This window comes from Bos grunniens, chromosome 20 (genome assembly GCF_055505025.1).
Source record: "Bos grunniens cultivar Pamir isolate PY7600 chromosome 20, Bosgru_T2T1.0, whole genome shotgun sequence".
In the NCBI taxonomy this organism is placed as follows: Eukaryota; Metazoa; Chordata; class Mammalia; order Artiodactyla; family Bovidae; genus Bos; species Bos grunniens.
In genome coordinates, this window is record NC_141184.1 from 40,234,816 (window position 1) to 40,247,239 (window position 12,424).

Genomic DNA, 12,424 nt, shown 5'->3' on the forward strand with positions numbered 1-12,424 from the left:
GTATCTTTATTACTTACTTAACCATTACTTACTTGATGGTTAAAGTAAATCTCTTACTTAACCGAATTCCAACGTCTTTCTCTCTGCTGCTTTGGCTTTTGGGGGAGGACCGGACGCGCGGGCGGGGTGGCCAGTGCAGTTCTCCCGCGGGACCCTCGGTCCCCTGATTTGCTGAACTAGGGGTGGGAGGTCGTGGGATATCTTGGGCACACCGGGCGGCCAGGGGGCCAACACAGCTGTTGTCAAACTGGGTCAAACTTGCCAGGATCCAGGAGATCGCGCAAAGCGTAGCCAGCAGCCCTGAGAACTCCGCTTCGCCCTGGAAAGGCTCCTGCTCGCTCGACCCGCTCTTTCCCTTCCAGTCCATCTGCGGGGCGTCCAGTCATCTGCACGTGGCTCCCCGGCGCCCAGCGCAGGTCGCCGCTCCAAACGCATCCAGAAGCCTGGACCCCAGCAGCGCAGAGCTGCTTTTCTAGGACACTTTTCTAGGGCGCGTCCCTTCTTGCTCTGAGCCGCACCAACCCGATTTCCAGCTAGCACGTCCGGCTGACCTGGAGCCAGAGTGCTGGGGCAGCGGACAAGAGAAAACTCGAGACTGGCCTCGTGAGGAGGGATTTCTGCGGCCAGATTTTGGAGCGGTTGGCTCCCTTTACATCCTAACTTCAACCCGGCGACTTGTCAAACCTCCTGACTTCTCATTACCAATAGCAGCAGAACTCTTGTTTCCACCAAACCTGGGGTTGAAATGGGGGAGCTGAGAGAACAATGCAGGCCAAGTTTAAGACCTTGTTTAGTTGCTAAATCATGGCCGACTATGCTACTGTGGCCCGCCAGGCTCCTCTGTCCATGGAATTCTCCAGGCAAGAATACTGTAGTGGGTTGCCATTTTCTTCTCCAGGGAATCTCTGACTCAGAAATCAAGCTTGCACCTCTTGCATTGGCAGGCAGGTTCTTTACTATTGAACCAACATGGAAGCTCATGTAAGAGTATAATAAACATTAATACAGTCATTCTGAGATTTTCTCAACTGCTGTGATTCTCCTGAGGGCAAATCCATCACTGGGATTAAACTGGCAGGAGCCTGAAAGTGAGGGCTCCCTCCCCGGGGAGCTGTTTCCTATGATTCTTTGCACGCACCTTTCTAGTTTCTGGTATCACACCCACAAGCCACCCGTTTTCTCTTCCCCTGCCAGGATTCCACAGACCTCCTGTGCCCAGTGCATGCTGTGGCTCGACTAGCGTGTAACCCTGACCTGTACCAAGGAGTTGCAAAAGTACTCTTTGCACCCCTATTGGAACACAAGATGGTATTTTACTTTTTCAGATTCAATCAAAAAGTATCCAGTGAGGCTTGAGCCTGTAAAACATACAGCACATAACCAGAGGACGTGAGGACCGGGCTGTGTGTTGCAGTCACTGCTGTGCCTCTATTAATGTATTTTCATGTTCTACTTTGTCCTTTATTTCTTCAAAAGTGTATGTGAGAAATGAAATCAATAAGAACTGGAAATAAAGAAATTACTTTTACATTTCATCTTCATTTTTCAGTAGGAATTTCAAATTCTTAGATAAATAAATGAAACAGCCCTTGAATTCATGGAAAGACAGGGTTCTTTATAAGCCCACCTGTCAAGAAGCACTAGCAGGATTTGGAATATACAGTTCTAAAGTTCTTTTAGCAATTTGAAAATCCAAAATTTTATGCAACCTAACCTTTTGTGTGTAAATTTTGGTTCAAAGCTCTGTGGAAAGCAAAATATGGCAGAGAGTGATGTGAAGCCATAGGGCCCAAAGTAGCAGGAGTGTTTGTAGGAATGACTGCTTCCTGGGCTGTCTTGGACCTTGTAGATAGGGTTGCACTCTATCAGGTAAGCTCTTATTATCACTTTATAAGCTTCTTACATTTTAAATTATGATTACATCTAGACCCCAGTATTTTATTAAGTATATTATAATATCTTTAAAATTAAATAGGAAGCTGAGTGCAGCTGTGTTGTGCTAGGGAGCAGAGATATATCTGTCCAGGTGTGAACAGTGTGTGGACATTTGCATTGTAAGAAGGGAAGGTGCCTGGGTGGCTATAACACACAGAGGAATGAGGTTTCCCAATGGGGAGTCCCATTACCCAGGCAGAGACCTACTGGGCAGCCCTCTAGCTGACATTCCTCGCCCTCCAAGCCATGAAAATCACCATACTGGTTCCTTTCAACTTCCCTAGATGGAAGTCGCTAAGCGGGGAGATGATGTATGAAAGGATCTTCAGTTTACACACTCCAGATTACTCTGTTATATTTAAAGCCAATTCTACTGCTCTCTAGTGTCTTGGAAAAGATTTTTGAATTATCACAACATTTTTTCCTTCTGTTTATTTTTATTACTGCAGAAAAAAAAAAACAATGTCATAACCTAGAAACTAAACAGCTTAGCTGATATATGGGGTCATATAATCTTACAGAGTGAAGAAGAAAATGTGAACACACCTTCAAATACCATCACTAATTAGTTCTTCCTTATCAATCCCTTGGCTTGAGAGATCTATGGTCAACCAGATAATTGATTAGGTCAGCAAAGTCAGTAATTCAACTATTCAATCAAATCTAACACAAAATTTAAATCTTTCATCATAATTGTCTATTAGGTATGATTTTATGCTAGTAGGTCCTCTCAGAAAGAAGACTCTGAGATTGTGAAGGTCCAGATATATCTCACTAGGACCAGAGAAAGCCTGCATTTGCCTTCCCTCTGTCCATGACTGTATTCACCTTTTTCTAGGCTGAGTTTGGGAAGTGGATGTCCTCTCTTGATGGTGAGGTTTTCCTTCCTCTAGCATTTCCATCACATTATTGAGATCTAAGTTGAAAGGACACTCTCATGTCTCTAATCATGCTATTTTGACTCTTCAAGGTAAGCATAGCACCCTTCTAGTTACCTTCTTTCAATTCACTTATAAAGCATTCTTGATAGCACTTATCATACGAAATGAGTTTTATTTGCTTATTTATTGGCATGTTTCCTGCCTGTTCCTTCCATGGAAGTCAAACACTGTATGACAGATCATGTCTGCTGGTTGATGGCTTTAGCTTCCGGATCATGTACACACGCAGTACAGTACTGATGTTTAGTAAGGCTTTTCGAATGAAAGAGTAAACATAGAAAAAAAAAATTCTCCTGCCACACACTGAACAGAGGAAGGGCAGATGTCACTGAAAAGGAGAAAAATACCTTTCCTGTGAGGATTTATTTCTTTGTTTTGTCTTGCTGCTTCTTAGAACCACTGGTAAACATATGGTGAGCATCAAATGCCAGGATTACCTAATCAATCAGGTTGGACCAAAGCCACTCAACTTAGTTTTGTCATTCAGAAGAGGATATTCATTTGTTTCTTCCCCTGGACTTGGCATCTTGAAGGAATGTGTACCGAGGGTTGACACCTATGTCTATTTCTCAGTATCTTGTTTCTGACATCTTAGAGGTCCTAGGCTAGAGGACTTCTGCTTCTTGTTCCTCATTCTTGGCCCAGACATGCTGTTTCATGGTACAGCAGAGTGAAGGTTTGGCACTTCACCTGTCTTGCTGTGAGGGCTGTGTTGTCTGCAAGCAAGAGCAGAAATCTGGCTACTGTCCTCCCTTCACTGAGTAGAATCCTGAGTCTGGACAACTTTCAGGGGCTGAGCAGAGGCTCAGGGGAGTACTCTACTTCTGGGAGGGTGGGAACTACTGAGCAGGAGAGAAATAATGAAGACTCAGAGGCTTTCTCTGTGTCCTGAGTACTTTGGAAGCTCCCACAAAGGCCTGTCTGGGAGTCGATACTTGGGTTCTAGCCTGGTCCCACTGCAGCCCCAGAAAAGCCAAATACTGCAGATCAAGTGGCTGAATGGGATCCAGAAAGGCCAAGATACCCCAGGGTAGGTGGTCACAGGTGTCCCCAGGGGAAGGGCCTGGAATTCTGCCCTCTCATAGCCTACATGGGTGGTCCTCTCGATACTTTCCTCTGCAGCTTGGTGAGACTCTCCGCCTTGAGTCCAAGCCCTGTTGTTACAGTCACTGCACTGTGTTCCAGGTTATCTTCTCAACCACCCATCCAAATCAATTCCACAGGCAGAGATTAAGAAGTTACATTTTAATCATTGGGCACAATTGGAATTAATATAAGAAGAATGACTTAACTACAGCTACAAATAAGTTTCTTAAGAAAGCATGGGTTCCCAGAAGTTGTTGTTGTTCAGTTCCTCAGTTGTGTCAGACTCTTTAGGACCCCATGGACTGCAGCTCACCAGGCTTCCCTGTCCATCACCATCTCCTCAGAGCTTGCTCAAACTCATGTCCATTGAGTTGGTAATGCCATCCAACCATCTCATCCTCTGTCACCCCCTTTTCCTCCCGCTTTCAATCTTTCCCAGCATCAGGGACTTTTCTAATGAGTCGGCCCTTTGCATCAGGTGGCCCAAGTATTGGAGTTTCAGCTTAAGCATTAGTCCTTCCAATGAATATTCAGGGTTGATTCCTTTTAGGATTGACTGATTTGGTCTCCTTGCAGTGCAAGGGACTCTGAAGAGTCTTCTCCAACACCACAGTTCAAAAGCAGAAGAGAGATTTCTAACTGAAAAGCCTGTCAGTAATTCAGGAAAGGAACTATAAGAAGGAATGCTGTGCCCAAAGAGATCTCCAGGCTCATCCCAGAGCAAGGCAAGGGACCCAGAGGAGAAGTCCAGCCAAGTAGAAGGAGGCTTCCCCTAGGATGACTCAGGCCCCAGTCCAGGGCAGGAGTTGAAGGGGTGCTGTGGGCCAGACAGGAGGCTGCTATTCCTTCCCTTGCCGGGTTCCACCGGGTTTCAAGTCTCAGTTTTCCGCAGCCTCCGGGTGTGTGGATTGGGGTGGGGGGCGTCTGGGCCCCTGGAGGCGATCTTGCCATGCGAGTCTGGCGGCCTCCGCAGCTGCTGGCAGCTGCTGGCTGTTCAGACCCTCCTGGGCCCGGCGCTGTGTGGCTTGGGCCTCTTCTTGACGGGACTGTCGCTCCATCCCGGACAAGCAGCCGGCTCCTGGCCTTGCGAGTCTCGCCAGCGTTTCTGGCCGCTCTCGACGCGGGGACCGTCCGCGTGTCCGGGGCAAGCGTGGCGCGACAGCCCACAGGCGCAGTAGTGCGCGTCCCCGCAGAACTCGGGGCTTAGGCAGGAGGGGCGGCTCAGCGCCGGGAAGTTATCCAGAGCCCAGGCCCAGGCCTGTTCTCGGTTCAGGCCCGGAGGCAAGGCGGGCTCGGGATGTGCCCTCCTCCAAGCCTGCGCTTCCATGGCTTCAGCCTCCTCACCAGGCCGAGAGTGCAATGGGTCTAGCACAGAGGCGACTGATTCTGCTAGGTGCGGAGTGTGCCTTTTATAGTGCCTGCCCGACAAGGTTTTGGGAAACCCGGGAGTTGATAGGTGGGATCCACACTCATTTGCCTTGCAAATTACCTCGGGGTCCCTGGGGACTGAGGAGATAACCACATCTTTCTGGGAGGGGCATGGAAGCTCTGAGTGGTTTATGGTGATTGGATTAAAGGAGGGGAGGGGAGAAGATGAGGGTCCCTGGCAGTTTCCATTCACTGGAAGAAGCCTCTTTGCTTGGAAGGCACAACTGGTCAAATCACACTTCAGGTTCTCTCCTTTGAGCAGATGAGAGAGGATGGCCTGGTGTTAGAGACGAGGCTCAGCCAGGTTCCCCCTTTGCAAAACCCACAGCTTACAGCTGGTTCATGCTGGAGCTGGGCTGAGATTCCAGGTCCTCTTGCTTTCACATCAGAAAGGGGAAAAGAGGAACGGAGTGATCATGTAGGGGTGGGGAAAAGGAGAGTCCCACGCCTACTTAGAATTGTAATATTCCTATTTTTTTCTACAGTAGATGATCTGAATCAAAAGAAGGCTTCATATATACTATGGTTTTCATACCTAGTTCACAAATGCATAGAGTTAATGCCACGTTTTCAAGACGTCTTTCTTTCGTTCTTTTTTGTTATTTGCAAAACTCTTATCCTTTCTTATGAATTTATGTTCATTCTATTATTCGGGGCTCCTCTTTCTCTCTGCTCTCCCTACGTCTACTGCAGTTCTTCCTATTAAAGAACTATTTTATTTTCTACATGTGGTTTTGTATCAGACTTGTAATATGTGACATAGTTTTGTGAACGCGTGTCTTCAATTCATGTAAGGTTATCATTTTAAAGCATCTACTTCTGCTTCATTGACCATGAAAGCCTTTGACTTCGGATCGTAACACACTCTGGAAAATTCTTAGAGATGGGAATACTAGACCACCTTATCTGTCTCCTGAGAAACCTGTATGCAGGTCAAGAAGAAACAGAACCAGACGTGGAACAACAGACTGGTTTAAAATTGGGAAAGGAGTACGTCAAGGCTATATGTTGTCACCCTGCATATTTAACTTGTATGCAGAGGACATCATGCAAAATGCCAGGCTGGATAAAGCTCAAGGTGGACTCAAGCTTGCCTGGGAGAAATATCAATAACCTCAGATATGCAGATGACACCATCCTAGCAGCAAAAAGCAAAAAAGAAACTACAGAGCCTCTTGATGGAGGTCAAAGAGGAGAGTGAAAAAGCTGGCTTAAAACTCAACATTCAAAAAACTAAGATCATGGCATCTGGTCCCAACACTTCATGGCACATAGATGGGGAAACAATGGAAACTGTGACAGACTTTATTTTCTGGGGCTCCACAAGCACTGCAGATGGTGACTGCAGCCATGAAATTAAAAGACGCTTGCTCCTTGGAAGAAAAGCTATGACAAACCTAGACAACATATTAAAAAGCAGAGACATTACTTTGTTGACAAAGGTCCGTTTAGTCAAAGCGATGATTCTTCCAGTTGTCCTGTGGAATGTAAAGACCCTGGCACCAGAGGGCTCACTTTGTATTTAGAGTGGGCTCCTTTTCTGTTCATTTACACCCCTGTGCTACTATATCCTCCAAAATTATCTCCTCCCCATGCATTCACGGGACGTTAAAGCTTAGGATACAGCTTTTCCACTTTGAGAAACCTTCTTAAAGATATGCCCACATAGTATTTCCACTATATATAGGCACTTTCTCTTGGGTCAACACAGGCACCCCTCCACTTTATCACATCAGGACTTCCATTACATTCTGTGACTTTTCACATCTTTGCCCTCTCATTCAAAAGGGGCACAAGACCACATCACAAACTTGTGCAACAATCCTGTTGCCCCACTGGTAAGTAACAAATTCTTTAACTTCTGTCATCTTCAGTGCTGATATATATTTATGACCTTAAGCTCATCTGCCCTCCCTCTTGCTCAAAAGGGCGGGGTAAAGAACCAACGTTCTAATTTGATGATGGACACAGTGATTTCTGAAACACGTTCAGAGAATGGAGGAAACAGGCTGGGTCTCTTCTACATCTCTAGGATGTGAATTTACCTCTGAATAAAGAGGCAGAGTCTGAAATCTGATTCCTGAGGCAAGGCAAACAAAGGATGGCATGACTCCCCCTCCCAGGGGGTTGAAGGTAAGAAGTGTGTCTAGAGAATTCTTCCTCCCATGCCACATTTTCATAGTTTGGTGGTGTTTCCGGCTGATCTGGCAGAGTCAGTGTCAACCAGCTCATATGAACCGCCTGGATATTCTGGAGTTCCTAATGGAATCATGCTAATCACTAGCAGGAGCTCAAGCATCAACTTGTTTTAGCACCCGGAATGTGAACAGACACAGCTCAAGAGTAGTCCCCTTTACGCTGCAGCAGTTCAGGATGGTTGGCGTCACTGGCAGGATCCTAAGGATCTTCCCTTTCCAGCTGTTGGTACTCCTGGAGGTGATGTGGTTCCCAGTCACGTTGGCCACCTCCAGCCTCACAGTCTTTGTTTTCCTGTTGGCCAGGTATGTCTGCATCTGGAAGACAGCCACTTTGGGATCAATCAGACGAGAGCAACAATTCTCCACTTCTGTGTAGACTGGAATAGATTCTCCATTGCAGGATCCCTTTCCTTCAGTCTTGGCACTCAGTGAAATTGGACCAGAGGTGAAAAACTAACAGGGAGTGGGGGGTGGGAGAATAGGAAGGAGGCTCAAGAGGGAGGGGCTATAGGCAAACATATAGCTGGTTCATGCTGTTGTACAGTAGAAACTGACACAGCACTGTAAAGCAATTATACTCCAATTAAAAATAAATAAAATGGAAAAAATTAATTAATTAAAAAAACCCAAGAGCCAACTATTTTCTCTTGAGCTTTCAATACAGGGGTTCTCACACAGTACTGAATAGTGGCATATTTCCTGATGAATGAGACTACCAAAGGTTCAGATGGACGCTGAAAGCTAAATGGAAGTGCATGTTTTCCAGGCTGTAGTAAGCCGACGCCTTCTCCGACTCAGGCACACGGTCAGGTACTCCACCTGTGCAGGCAGCAGGGACTCTTGAGTTTCCAGGCACAGCATGCAACCTTGGCTCCTCAGCATCCAGCTTCCAGCCCCCAGATGCACACTGAAGCCGCACACTGAGCTGCACGCTGAGCCGCACACTGGGGCCCCAGGGCACTGCACAAGTTATGTGTTATCCCCTAATAAATTACTTTATGTTTACATGATTGAGCTATCCCATTTCTGTTCCTAAAAACCATCAAAAGAAATACGACAGTGGCACCAGTCAACATTATATTTACTTATTGCAATCTGTTTAACAATCATAGTGGAATAAATCTAGATTTCCTTAATATGTAAATACTCAAATTTTTCTTTTTGTTTTCAGGATATTTTGAGAATGTTTGTTTTATATGTATTAGTTTTTTATTTACTTTAACCATCAAGTAAGTAATGGTTAAGTAAGTAATAAAGATACAATTTATTAAATAACAGAGAAATTCCCAAATGCCTGTGATGAATTCTTCCACGATTGCTAAACGGAGAGGTTTTCTTGTAATAGCATCTGTCCCAGAGAATCCTCCAATGAAGGGTCTCAGCGGAGAGGAGGGGTCCTGGGGGCGAAGGCGGCCGGAGAGACAACCTAGAGTCTTTCTGTCCAGTGCGTGGGGCGTCTGTTGGTGTCTCTCCAGATCAGGAAGAGGGCGATGCTCCGGAAGGGTGTCCGGCGCCAGAGGTCTCGGGTTTCAGACACTGGGTTCCTCAAGTGGCAAAATCCGCCCGGGGAAACTTTGTGGGAGCGCGGCGTCCTCCCGTCCTGAGGGCGTCGGTGACTCCTGGCCGGGAGCGGGTGTGGTGTTCGGAGCCGGAGACCCGCCGCGCGGCCTCTAGGGGCTCTGTGCTCGGGGTCCGTGTTTTGGGCAATGTGGGCGCAGAAGCCTGCAGGGAGGAGAAGGTTCTTCCGGATTGAAGTCCTCCTCGTCCGGAGAGAGTTCGCCCAGCCTAGGATAGCAAGGGAGCTGCCATTCCTTAGGGTTCACTGAGCGCAGGAGCTGCCGCACCTCTGGTTCCCAGGGCTCCTGCGCGGAATCCCAGGCTTCGCGCACACAGCGGGGAAAGTGCTCCATCGCTTCAGCGGGTGAGAAGACAAGTCTTCAGGGACCCCTTCCTTGCGAATTTATAGTGTTCTGGGCTCTTAGGCGTCCAACCAGAGGCTATTGGGGTGGGTGGTTGCAAATTGCTTCAGAAGGTGGGATCTGAGAAGATTAAGGGTAAATTCAGTCATCTTCGATGGAGTTATTAGAATTTAAGTTGATTTTGTTGATTTGAGAGGATTAAAACGTTCGTTGTTTGTTTAAACGAAATCGGGGCTCTGTCAAGAAAAGCTATTTGGGAGGCTACTTTTAGGTTACTATATCCATTAATTCTCAGGGCCTTTTGCCTAGAAACAGAGTATCATTAGATTTTACCGAGATGATCAAAATGTGGCCATCTTTGCATGAAACCACACTGCTGGTCAGACTTTCCCTTTGGTCTTCAATTCTAAGTTAAAACTGCTTCAGACTTTCAGCCAACAAGTAGAAGTGTCAGGGTCAAGATCTACAGATTTAGATGCAGAGTCTTTGGTAGAAGATACTCAGCTAGTTGTCTAACCTCTCTTGTCTTCATAGTCTTACCTGGATGGTAGCTAAAGTTTAACATTTTAAAGGCAAATTTTTTGATTAAATTCATTAACCAAGGTCAGGTAATTACATAGTCCCAGGCAAAATAATAAGTTGCTCCATTACAGTTATTGTGATTTTCATCATCATTCTTAGTGCTATAATCATGGCTATTAAACAAGACATCAGTCAATAGCAAACTCAAAATGTTGTCTCTTTCTGTGTTTAATCGTAGTGGTTTGGTTTTCCCTTCTAGTGTCAGATGTATAGTGAAATTGAATCTCCTTATATCCTTCCTCAGATGTTTCAGACATTGTCTTGGCAAACATGTCAGTGCATCCAAGCCTAGATGTCCTTGGTCAGTCATTTATCTTCAACTTAACAAAGTCAGTTTAATTCAAAGCATTTTAAACAAGCGTGTTTCCACAACCTGCTGTGAGCAAGGAGCTGTGATGGGTACTGCACACTGACTTGTAGAACCTGCGCCTGCTTTGGCAGAGCTGAATTTTAGGGGAAGAACATAGACAAGAGACTGTGAGGACACAGCTGAATCTTCTTCCCTATGGTAGTTGATTCTCTGCCGTGAAAGCAAACTCTGATGTTTAAGATGATCCCCACTAAAGCCAGTGTTGTGCATGAACGGAGGGGGAAAAAAAGAAAGAAAAGTAGGAATAAAAGTGAGAAAGGAGATAGAGAAAGGAGGGAAGAGAATCAAAACCAAAAATGAGAAATAAAGAAATAAAGAGGATGGAAAATATGGACAACACAAGAGGCAGGGAGTTGGAAGCTCTGGTCAAGGCAGCCAAGAGTGGTAAGTTAAAGGGGTTCATTAGAGCAACTGACTTTGTTCTTGTTGTTACTACGTCTGGTCTGACTTTTTGAAACCCCATGGACTGTAGCCCACCAGGTTTTTCCCAGGCAAGGATACTGCAGCGGGTTGCCACTTCCTTCTTAATGAGATCTTCTCAACCCCGAGATGGAACCAAAGTCTCCGGTTGTCCCAGATAGATTCTTTACCACTGAGCCACCTGGGAAGCAACTGACTTGGGGAATCTAATAAGGATATTCAAGGTAGAAAGCTCTGCTGGTCCAGGCTTAAGGGAAGGACAACAACACTGTCCTCTTTGAAGGCTCAGCATGATGCTGTTAGGCTCTGGTGGTGAGGAAACTTCCCAGAAAGTTGTTTGAACACAAATGACAGCTACTTCCCCCACAGAGGTTAGCAGCAAGTAGCCTGTGTTGTGGGGCTTCCCAGGTGGCTCAGTGGTAGAGAATCCACCTACCAATGCAGGAGCCACAAGACACTCCAACTGGGTCTCTGGTTCAGGAAGATCCCCTGGAGGAGGAAATGGGAACCCAATCCAGTATTCTTGTCTGGAAAATTCCACGGACTGAGGAGCCCGGCAGGCTACAGTCCATTGGGTCACAAAGAGTCTGACACAACTGAAGCGATTTAGCATGCACACACACACCTTTGAATAAAGAAAGAAAGGTGTCCAAAGCAGTAATGACCGACAAGTCATTAATCCATGCGTATAGCGTGGTTCTTTGGAGGGAAATAATATTTGTTTAATTAATTTGCATTAGTGTGTTTACATTTGTAAAACATAAAAACATTCTTCAATATATATCAATATAGTTTACTCATCAGTTGGGAAGGGATAGGGTGTAAGTTATAGTTTCAATTTGTAAAGTACTGTCCTATTTCAGTTTAAAATATGTATAACTTTGATACTAAAATGTTTAGAGATAGTTCAACAAGAAATAGAAGGATTCTAATGCCTATTCACATTACCTTTAAAGCTACAACAGGTAGTAGTCACTAAGAACTTATGATAAGCACTGTACTATGTCTTTTTTATTATCCCATTCCTTTAAGTGCTATTATAAATTACATTTTATAAGTAAGAAAATGTAGGGTTACAGAACTGAAGTCGTATTTCAGCATGAAGTGCTGATTAGCACATGTTGGGATCTGTAATTTCCATTGGAAAACTACACAGCTCTGTGTGTTACTGTCACGTGGGCATTGCCCGTTCTCCACAAAACTCTTTCTGGGTCCAACCTCTTGGCCCAGATAGATTGATTCAGCATCTAGGAGACCAAAGGTTTGCAACTTCATCTGTCTACCCTCAAGCGTTTTGTTGTCTGGAAGCCAGAGGGGTAGCCTGGGTTACTCCCCTCCCACAGGGCACAGGAACTTGGGTCTGACCAACCCCCAGAGGCTGAGAGACTGGGGGAATGCTCCACTGGTACTAGGAGGAGAATTGTGTGGTGAATGATGGTTCCCCATCATCTCTAACTTCAGCCCCCAGGAAGCTGAATACTGTAGATCAGGTGGCTGCGTGAGACCCGGAAAAGCCATGCAAGACCCATGTAGGCACTTGTGGAA

The 12,424-nt window shown here is 45.8% G+C and overlaps 1 pseudogene across 1 annotated transcript; it reads right to left on the bottom strand.

The window, feature by feature from the left end:
• Positions 1-4,569: 4,569 nt before the first annotated feature.
• LOC147350295 (arrestin domain-containing protein 4 pseudogene) lies at positions 4,570-9,498 on the bottom strand (annotated as a pseudogene). Its single transcript, XR_015149081.1, has 2 exons — positions 9,433-9,498; positions 4,570-8,041 (listed from the first exon to the last, which is right to left on the bottom strand). The product of XR_015149081.1 is annotated as an arrestin domain-containing protein 4 pseudogene (transcript).
• Positions 9,499-12,424: the final 2,926 nt, after the last annotated feature.